This window comes from Helianthus annuus, chromosome 15, assembly GCF_002127325.2.
Source record: "Helianthus annuus cultivar XRQ/B chromosome 15, HanXRQr2.0-SUNRISE, whole genome shotgun sequence".
Taxonomy (NCBI): Eukaryota; Viridiplantae; Streptophyta; class Magnoliopsida; order Asterales; family Asteraceae; genus Helianthus; species Helianthus annuus.
The window spans coordinates 30690287-30699516 of record NC_035447.2 but is presented as its reverse complement, the minus strand read 5'-3'; the positions used below and the strand labels follow the sequence as shown (position 1 = coordinate 30699516).

General features: G+C 38.4%; 1 long non-coding RNA gene across 1 annotated transcript; it reads right to left on the bottom strand.

The window, feature by feature from the left end:
* Positions 1 to 931: 931 nt before the first annotated feature.
* Positions 932 to 3787, bottom strand: LOC110909558. Its single transcript, XR_002575448.2, has 3 exons — positions 3657 to 3787; positions 2374 to 2473; positions 932 to 1098 (listed from the first exon to the last, which is right to left on the bottom strand). It is a non-coding gene; the product is annotated as an uncharacterized LOC110909558 (long non-coding RNA).
* Positions 3788 to 9230: the final 5443 nt, after the last annotated feature.

Sequence of the window (9230 nt, the reverse complement as noted above, 5' to 3'; positions counted from 1 at the left end):
AATGTGGGTAAATTTTATCCTTCATATGTTTTTAAATCTGTCCTGCGGTTTCTAACCTACTATTCATTCACTTTCTTCTTTCTATGATTTGAATCTGTCTCGCAGATTCAAGCATGTCATTCCTGCATTTCATTCCTTGAATCCTTCTTGCGGATTCAAACATTCCATTCGAGCCTTTCATTTCTTGAATCCGTCTCACGGATTCAAACATTCTATTCATATCTTTCATTCCTACACGCGTTGAATCCGTCTCGCGGATTCAACAGATCATTCATACTTCATTCCTGAAAGTCTTACATTTCCTTTCATCTCCCCACCCACGTCCACCTACTACCTAATTCTAACAGACATACCTGTAACAATTATCACGGTCTCACGAACGTCATATGTTTCTTGTGTACTGGCCAGGTACACAATCCACATACTAGTTTCGTGCCTTCGCGTAATCGCCACCTTATGTCCGCAGAATTAAGTTTCGGCACGTGTAACATTTTCAAAACTTCCTTACTCTGTCATTATTATATTTCATTTGAAATTTTCTTTTACTTACTTAAACATACCATTTCATGCACCAATAAGTTAAATCTACGTACCTCGGTCAATATGTCATATTATATACCTTGGTGCCATTGCTAGACCGCATTTACTATTCATCCTTTCCAAGCAATCATGCTGATCATACACATAACATACTGTTAGTTATCTTCAAACACATACTTATGCACATACTTACCTTGGCTTCTGCCCCTAGATCTTGATCGTGTCTTAGATTGTACGGGTTCTTAGTCACGAGAGCACACCGGTTTGAGTTCAAGCATTTACCTCCTTCTACTTGATTCTCTCAAACCAGGGCTCTGATACCAACTTTTAACACCCTAACACGTTTTAACTGAAAAGACGCAGCGGAAATTCGTACTAAAAAATTTCTTTCAATATAAAATACCTTCTTACAACAAAACTATCTTTCGTACATATTTGCAACATAAAAGAATAACTTAAAACTATCATTTTACATAATCAAGTATTCCCGTACAATCCGACTTGTGACTTGGTCTTTGATCGTTACTCCTTGGAATGAAAATCTGTGACTCGTACTACCTGCACCCATCACATACAGTCAAAACGTTAGCATACATTATTTACAAACAAGATTCTTAATTGTGTGGTCTTGAATTGTTCTATCCACATATCCTCTCCATCCGTTAACTTTTTAGATGTAGTCATTCCCTCCGGGTGCCTAATCCTTAGCGAAACTCGATGGAGAACCTGCACCACATTTCATTCTCGAGGCACACTGTTAATATCGTCAATACTTAAGGGTATTGAAGCCACGTATGCATTACATACATAACTACGTACATACATACCTACACACATTCATACATATAATACTTCATACAGAAATACCTGCTCACATACTTACATACATACATACACGCATTACTACATATAAACTTACCTACTCGCATACTTACATACATACATACATTACGGCATACGACTTGCCTACTTAGATGATTCCATACATACATACATACATACATACATACATACATACATACATACATACATACATACATACATACATACATACATACACTAATCCCTACAAGCATACCTACTCACATACTTAATTCATTACCCCGCGTACACTCTCACACATTCCGAACTGAATCACATGTCACAAACGCTTTTTAAAATATCTTTCAGATATGTTTCGGATCTTAAAGATGAGTTTCATACTCATCCATAACTAACCAAGCCATTTGGTAGGGTTAAGGAACATTATAAAGACTTAACAAGGCTTGGAATGGGTTCATGGGGTCCGCGTTCGAAGCAAAACGAAGAAACTACACAAACAAAACAATTACATCAGACCTCCACCGTAAGCTACGGTGGCTACCGTAGCTTACGGTGGCCTCCAATTCCTTACGGCGGCCCTAACCTGCCTTACGGCAGAAACAACATTCCCAGCACCCACCGTAAGCTACGGTGGCTACCGTAGCTTACGGTGGCCCCTGAATCAACCTTCCTTTTTTAAAATACTAAAACTCGCGTAACTCATTCGTTTTGCGTCCGAATCACTTGGAACTTGTTTCTAATTGTCCGTAAAACATTTCCCCACATCTTATACTAAGAATCCTTACCCCGGGTCCTTAATCTTTACGAACTTCATCATTGCTACTATACGTATACATGATTATTCGACCCGTTTAGTACCATCAAATTTCCTTTGTTATAACAATTCCTTCGTTATAAATAACACTTAACTTAAAACTCACAATCATTACATATCCCTTGCACCATTCTTATCCACACATATAAATATTAGGATTCTACATTTACACTAAGAAGTGAGTCAGAATCACTTACCTTAAGCGTCCGTATTCGTGACCATTTCCTTGTCTCCTCTTGACCCGATTGCCATTTGTGCTTGCGTCCTCTTGACATGATGCTTATCATCTACACCTCACTACATTCACATTCTTGTTAGCATTCGAGATCTACAAATCACTAATCATGTCTAGTTCATATCTCGCATTTGACTTTCAATAGTCAATTTCAACAAGCACAAGGCATAAATATAACAATGCATCATTCCAATTTACGCACTTTAACATACCATCAAGTATGAAACATAATGATTCATCATGCATCGTTCAATCCTCCTAATCTTACAATCATATATATAATTTAACCATGCTATTCTGACATTTATTTACTTTTCATAAAGTTAACGGTTGAGTATGTAAACTTTCAACTTAGGAACATATGTCCATTCCGATGTGGTTGTTATACCAATGACACCATAAGCATTTCATACCCATATAGTAAAATACATACGAACATATGATTACCTAGTTACATACACAACATTCACATGCTTATGCTTTCATAACTCTACATTCGACAACCGCATTGTTCAACACTCGCATAATCAATTTATCATCTTACGTATGTACACGACATAATCCCAACATTATCATTTATCAATAACTACGCATCTCACATTTGTGCACATTTGCTCTTAATCACCATGAACCAAACGCATAAAGTACATGGCGAGCATTACATCATTGGGACATAAGGTACAAGTTCCTAATGCATAGTTTACTAAACCATTCATTCAAATCCGAATTCTCATAATGACTCCACCTTAAGCATACTTAACTTATTATTTTGCTAACGGCTACCCATAAGCACCTTCTATACGTAATTACCCATAACCTTCATACAATTTCACAAATTTTGCTCTCTTAGGCATTTCATCAAACACTTGGCGGGTGTACTACTAACAAAACATTATGTACAAGCTTTTAAAGCGTGATTCCTACTAATTCTTCACATAACTCATTCACAACCAATCAAGTTCATAACAATATTTCATCCTAACTAAGAACATATGGTTGTGACATCAATTATTCATAACAAGATCATCAACAACAACCAATTAACAAGTAGAAACCTCAAAATTTCTAGCCATTCTTGACATACAAGTGGGTTTTGCTTAAATCCATGTTCATATTCGAAATTTAACATATCTTGATGTCTACATAGCCATAGTAACCATCATTCATACTAGATTTAACATTATATTCACAAATTTCACTAAACCCACTAAATCAAGCATCACCAAATTGCAAAATTCGACTTACTTGTTATTGGAAACGCTTAGGGGATTAACATTCTTGGTTCATGCATCCAAATGGCCCTCAATTCCCCTTTCAATTTGAAGGTTTTTCTTGAATTAGGGTTTCACCCCTCTTTCCTCTTCCCCTGATCGATATCACGCACACACACCCCTTGTGTGTGTGTGATTCTTGTTTTAATTAAACCAAAATTCCAATTTGGCAATTCTAGTCCCTTAAGTTTATGACACCATCTTAGTTGCCACAATTTTCATTTTCCTTACTTATTTTGTTAGGCTTTTAACTAAGTTTAATAACCTAGTTATTGTATTTCATTTAATTAATCATGGCAACGTACCTACGTATTAATACGAGTTTTGGGGTGTTACAATTTTCATTATCTGAGTTTTTGATTTAGTCATTGCGTTTTACGATCTTTGCGGGGGTCCGGGGGCGGCAGTCCCTGGCGGGGTCCAAGGGGCGTCTTATTTGTAAAACGCAATGGCCAGAAAACACATAAAAAAGTGTTTTACCTAAAACGCAATGCACCAAAAACACAAAGAAATGTCTTATACGTAAAACACAATGGCCAGAAAACACTTAAAAATGACTCATTCTAAAACGCAATGGACTGAAAACACCTAAAAATGTGTTTTACCTAAAACGCAATGACTAAAAACACTTAAAAATGTGTTTTTTTCTAAAACGCAATAGTCACTGTGAACTGTCTGAATTGTCTACGAATTACTGTCTTCGAAATGAGCCAATGCATCAGAAAAATTAATTTTCCAGAAATTGGCTCATTTCGAAGACAGTAATTCGTAGACAATTCAGACAGTTCATAGTGACTATTGCGTTTTAGAAAAAATCACATTTTTAAGTGTTTTTAGTCATTGCGTTTTAGGTAAAACACATTTTTAGGTGTTTTCAGTCCATTGCTTTTTAGAATGAGTCATTTTTAAGTGTTTTCTGGCCATTGCGTTTTACATATAAGACATTTCTTTGTGTTTTTGGTGCATTGCGTTTTAGGTAAAACACTTTTTTTATGTGTTTTCTGGCCATTGCGTTTTACAAATAAGACATTTCTGTGTGTTTTCTGGCCATTGCGTTTTACAAATAAGTCATTTCTTCGTGTTTTTGGTGCATTGCGTTTTAGGTAAAACACATTTTTATGTGTTTTCTGGCCATTGAGTTTTGCAAATAAGACATTTCTGTGTGTTTTCTGGCCATTGCGTTTTACAAATAAGTCATTTCTTTGTGTTTTTGGTGCATTGCGTTTTAGAAAAATGTCATTTTTTAGGTTTTTTTTTCATTGCGTTTTACGTAACTGGTGGTTTTTCTATTGCGTTTTACGCAACTGGGTTTTAATTTTTTTTTAAATATAGCAATAGTATACTCGTTTTAAAGATAAAAAAACGCTCGTTTTTTTGGTGCAATTTTTATAAAAAAATAATGTCGTATGAAAGAGTTATTAACGTTTAAAAAATGGGGGGAGGGGACTGGGGGAGAGAGAAACTATTAGCTTGGATTGACTAGAATGCCCTTGAACAAACTCACGCGCCTCTTTTCTTCCTTTCAATTTCCCAGATTTAATCTTAGCCCTTGATTAACTTAATGGATGGTCAAGATCACTTCCTAGCCTTCCTAACCAAATAAACTTTCTATTGTATCTCCACCCCTGTTTTATAAACATCTTCAAAGAGTTTAATTTCTTTAACCAAAACTCTATTTATTCAAATTTTAGATTACTTTATTATAACAGTCCATAGACTTGCAAAAACTTTTGATCTGTTTTATAAACATCTTCAAAGAGTTTAATTTCTTTAACCAAAACTCTATTTTTATGAACCCGTTTGGTTTTATAAAACCTATTTATAACCCTTGGCTTATAGCTCAGTGGTTATGGAAATGAGGGAAAGACTCCTGGCTGAATGGTCTCGAGTTTGATTCCTGATCCACCCGGGTTTTACCGGCTCTGCATTGTCGTGCCCTCGGGCGGGTGCAGGGTCGGGTTTTCCCCAGAACTGGCGACATGGTGGGTTAGGGGCTCCGTGCGTGCAGGTTGGGCTGCCGCGGGCTACCTTTCGGCCAATGGATGCCGCGTACGGAGTACCCGGCTTATGTTGGACGTTCAAAGAAAAAATAATCATCATTTATTCTTAGTATATTCCATTTGACTTCAACTGACATCTTTAAAATGTTAGTCTTGCATTCAATGTTGTGAGTTCGGTATTTAGGGTGGAGGGTATAGTCAATCACCCTAGGGTGTTTGAGTGAAATCCTACCCAATAATATTATGCCATGTCAACTCCCCATTTCACTCCCCATTTTACACTCAATCAGGGGGTATAGTCAATCACCCTAGGGTGTTTGAGTAGGTTAAAAAATAAAAAAATTGTAATTGGTTAAAAGGGGTTGGGACCCACCATTTTCTCAATCACTCTCTCTCACCCATTTTCGGTAAACACTCACCGAATTCCCCACCCTCTCTCCTCCTCACCGAACACCCACAAACACACGGTATAGTCACCGATCGGTGACTTATACTCACCGCTCAAGTCCCGGATGATTATACCCTACACCCTTAACTTTGCCAATTTGTATTCCATTATGTGTCTATCAATCTTCCATCCACATCCGGCTATGAGGTAGTCGTGGAGTGGTTGGGGGAAAAATTTGGTGTTTCTTGTGACCCAGGTTCGACTCCCACTCTCTCCATTATTTTCTGCGGCATCCAGGTGAAGGGGCGAATATGGGTGGCGAGGTTTTACTGATTATTACATTGTCGTGCCTTTGGGCCGGTGGAGGTCGGGTTTCCGCGCATCTGGGAGAGCCAAGGGGCTGGCGGCGGTCAAGTAGTCGACCTTGGCCATAGGGCTCGGTGTCATGGTGGTTGGCACGTCGTTCCTTGCCGTTAAAAAAATGTGGCAATGCACAGGAGGAAATCGAGCATAATCTGACCATTTGTAAGCGCAAAGGAGGTATGATAGCAGGTTCGGTTGTGGTGCAAAATCCCACAAAGAAATGCTTTCCGAGATATTGGAAGTTCTATCTACTCTCTACTCGAAGCCTTCCCAAAGTAAGATGTTGGAGGCAATCGTCTTGATACAATGTGGTGCCTTTGACGCTCAACAAATGCAAAGGCGTTCAACGATAAAGGAGAAGAAGCGTACAAGACTATAAGTTACGTGGTTTTGTGGATTTAGAATAGAGCGAGATTAAAATGGTCCATATAATGTAAATTTAATTTTTTTGAAAGGCTTAAATTACACTGATTCCGTCTTTGACGAGGCTCGAACCCTTGACCTCAAGAGGAACAAACACCTTAACTTCAATGGCTTTGCCAATTGGACAATGGACACAACCCCCACCCTATATAGCGTAAATTTAATGTTATATACAAATTATAGATGTCAGGTTTTGCATGGGTACGAGCTTCTTATTAGTCCCTGCTTGTATAATAGATTGCTACATTTCATCAATAAAAGAGTAAATTGTCATTTTAGTCCCTGAGGTTTGGTCTAAATTGTCATTTTAGTCCAAATAGTTTTTTTTCTCCTTTAGGTCCCTGGCCTTTCCCATTTTGATCACATTGGCTAACCCAGTCTGAAAACGTCTGAAAACCTGGTTATAACAAGGAGTATTTTTGGATTAACAAAAAAGTTTATAAATTGCCATTTTCAACCAAAACTATTTTTATATATTTTTTTTATTTTAATCTTTTATATATATACTTAAAATCTGATTAACCCCCCCTCTAGTTCTTCATCACTCTACTTTATATCTACCACCTCCCATCACAACCACCAGGTCCGCCCGCTTCCACCGTCGACACTCACCTCCACTGCCGACACTCACCTCCACTGTCACGCGCCTCCGCCACCACAATGTCCCTGTCACAAAACACCCCCAACGCCACTCACTCACTCTCCCTCTCTCTCTCTATCTTCTTATGAAACCCTGACCGCCTCAACCTCATCATCACCACCACCAATCCACACTTCACAAATCCTAACCTTCTCAAACCCCCCGATCTTCAACCCCATATCATCATCACTCGAATTCATCATCCCATTCGATTCAATCAAACCACACATCCAATCAGAACGTAAAAAACCATCAACGGTAGGATTTGCAGGTGAGGGTGGTTATTGCAGGTGAAAGTTGGTGGATTATGCAGGTGGTTATTGCAGGGCTGGTAGTGGTTGTAGCGGAAAACGAGATTAGGGCTTCATCGGAGACTTGCCGGAAACGGGATTAGGGCTTCATCAGGCGATTTGTGGTTAGGGTTTGTTTCGAGTGGTGGTGAATGGTGGTGGTGGATAAGAGAGAGAGAGAGAGAGAGAGAGAAGAAAGGGAGAGAGGTCAGTATGATTATGGTGGTGGTGGTGGTTGTGAATGGTGGTAATGGTGGTGGTGGATGAGAGAGAGAAGAGGGATGACGATATATGTGTATTATATATATATATATATATATATATATATATATATATTAAAAAGTAACACTATATATATTAATTTTTATATATTTATTACATTATATATATAGGAAGCCGCTAAAATGAAAACCACCTCCAGTTGTAAGAACCATGAGAACCACTTTCCACCAATCATATTTTGCCAACAAAAAGGGTAGTTTGGTCATTTACCCCATATGTCAAATCTGACATTCTCTCTTCATTTATATCCCTCTCTCTCTCTCTCTCTTCCTTTAAAGTTGCAGACCTCCTTTGATATTCGAAACTTTCTTTTCACTCCATCTCTCATATCTCTCTCTCTCTCTTGAAATACCTCACCACCATCATCTTCCTCACCTTTCAGACCTTTGAACCCCACACACTAACTGATGAAGCTTTTGAAACTCATCCCTCTAACTGATGAAGATTTTGAAACTCATCCCTCTCGGGACATCACCACCGCCGACATTAGTCGCCCCCTTCATCTTCTCCATCTTTTCCTGTCCAGCGACATCACCACCGCCGCCATCATCATCGCTGCGATGAGTTGTGGTGTTATGTTGTTCTCTGCTTCTTCTGCTTGAAGCCGTCTCCGACCAGATTCACATCGAGGATGGTGTGGGGTTGCGGTGGTGGTGGGTTTGGTGGTGTGGGGAGGTGGTGGCTGAGCCGGTGAAGCCGGATGCAGGTTTGAATTTTGTGGGTTTGAATTTTGGTTTGATCTGTTAAAAATTGTGGGTTTGAATTTTTGTGGGTTTAGATCTGTTGTTATTTGATCTGTTGGTATTTCTTGTTGTTGGTTTTGATTTGTTGGTGCTTTTTGATCTGTTTGTGGGTTTTTGCTGGGTTTTGTTGGTGCTTTTTGCTAGATTCGAACACTGATTTTTTGGATAGTGATTTCGAATCACAACAGTAATTTTGAATGTTTTGGATAGTGATTTTTGAATCACAACAGTGATTTTTGGATAGTGATCTTTTTGGATAGTGATTTTTGGTGATTTGTGAATTTTTTGAATGTTTGAACAGGTTATCTTTTGCTGGGTTTTGTTTGAACAGATATCGAAATCAAGGCATGGTTACCTTTTGATTATGTGGGTTTTGATATGGTCGATTTGGGCGGCGATGATGAAAAAAAAAACGTAAA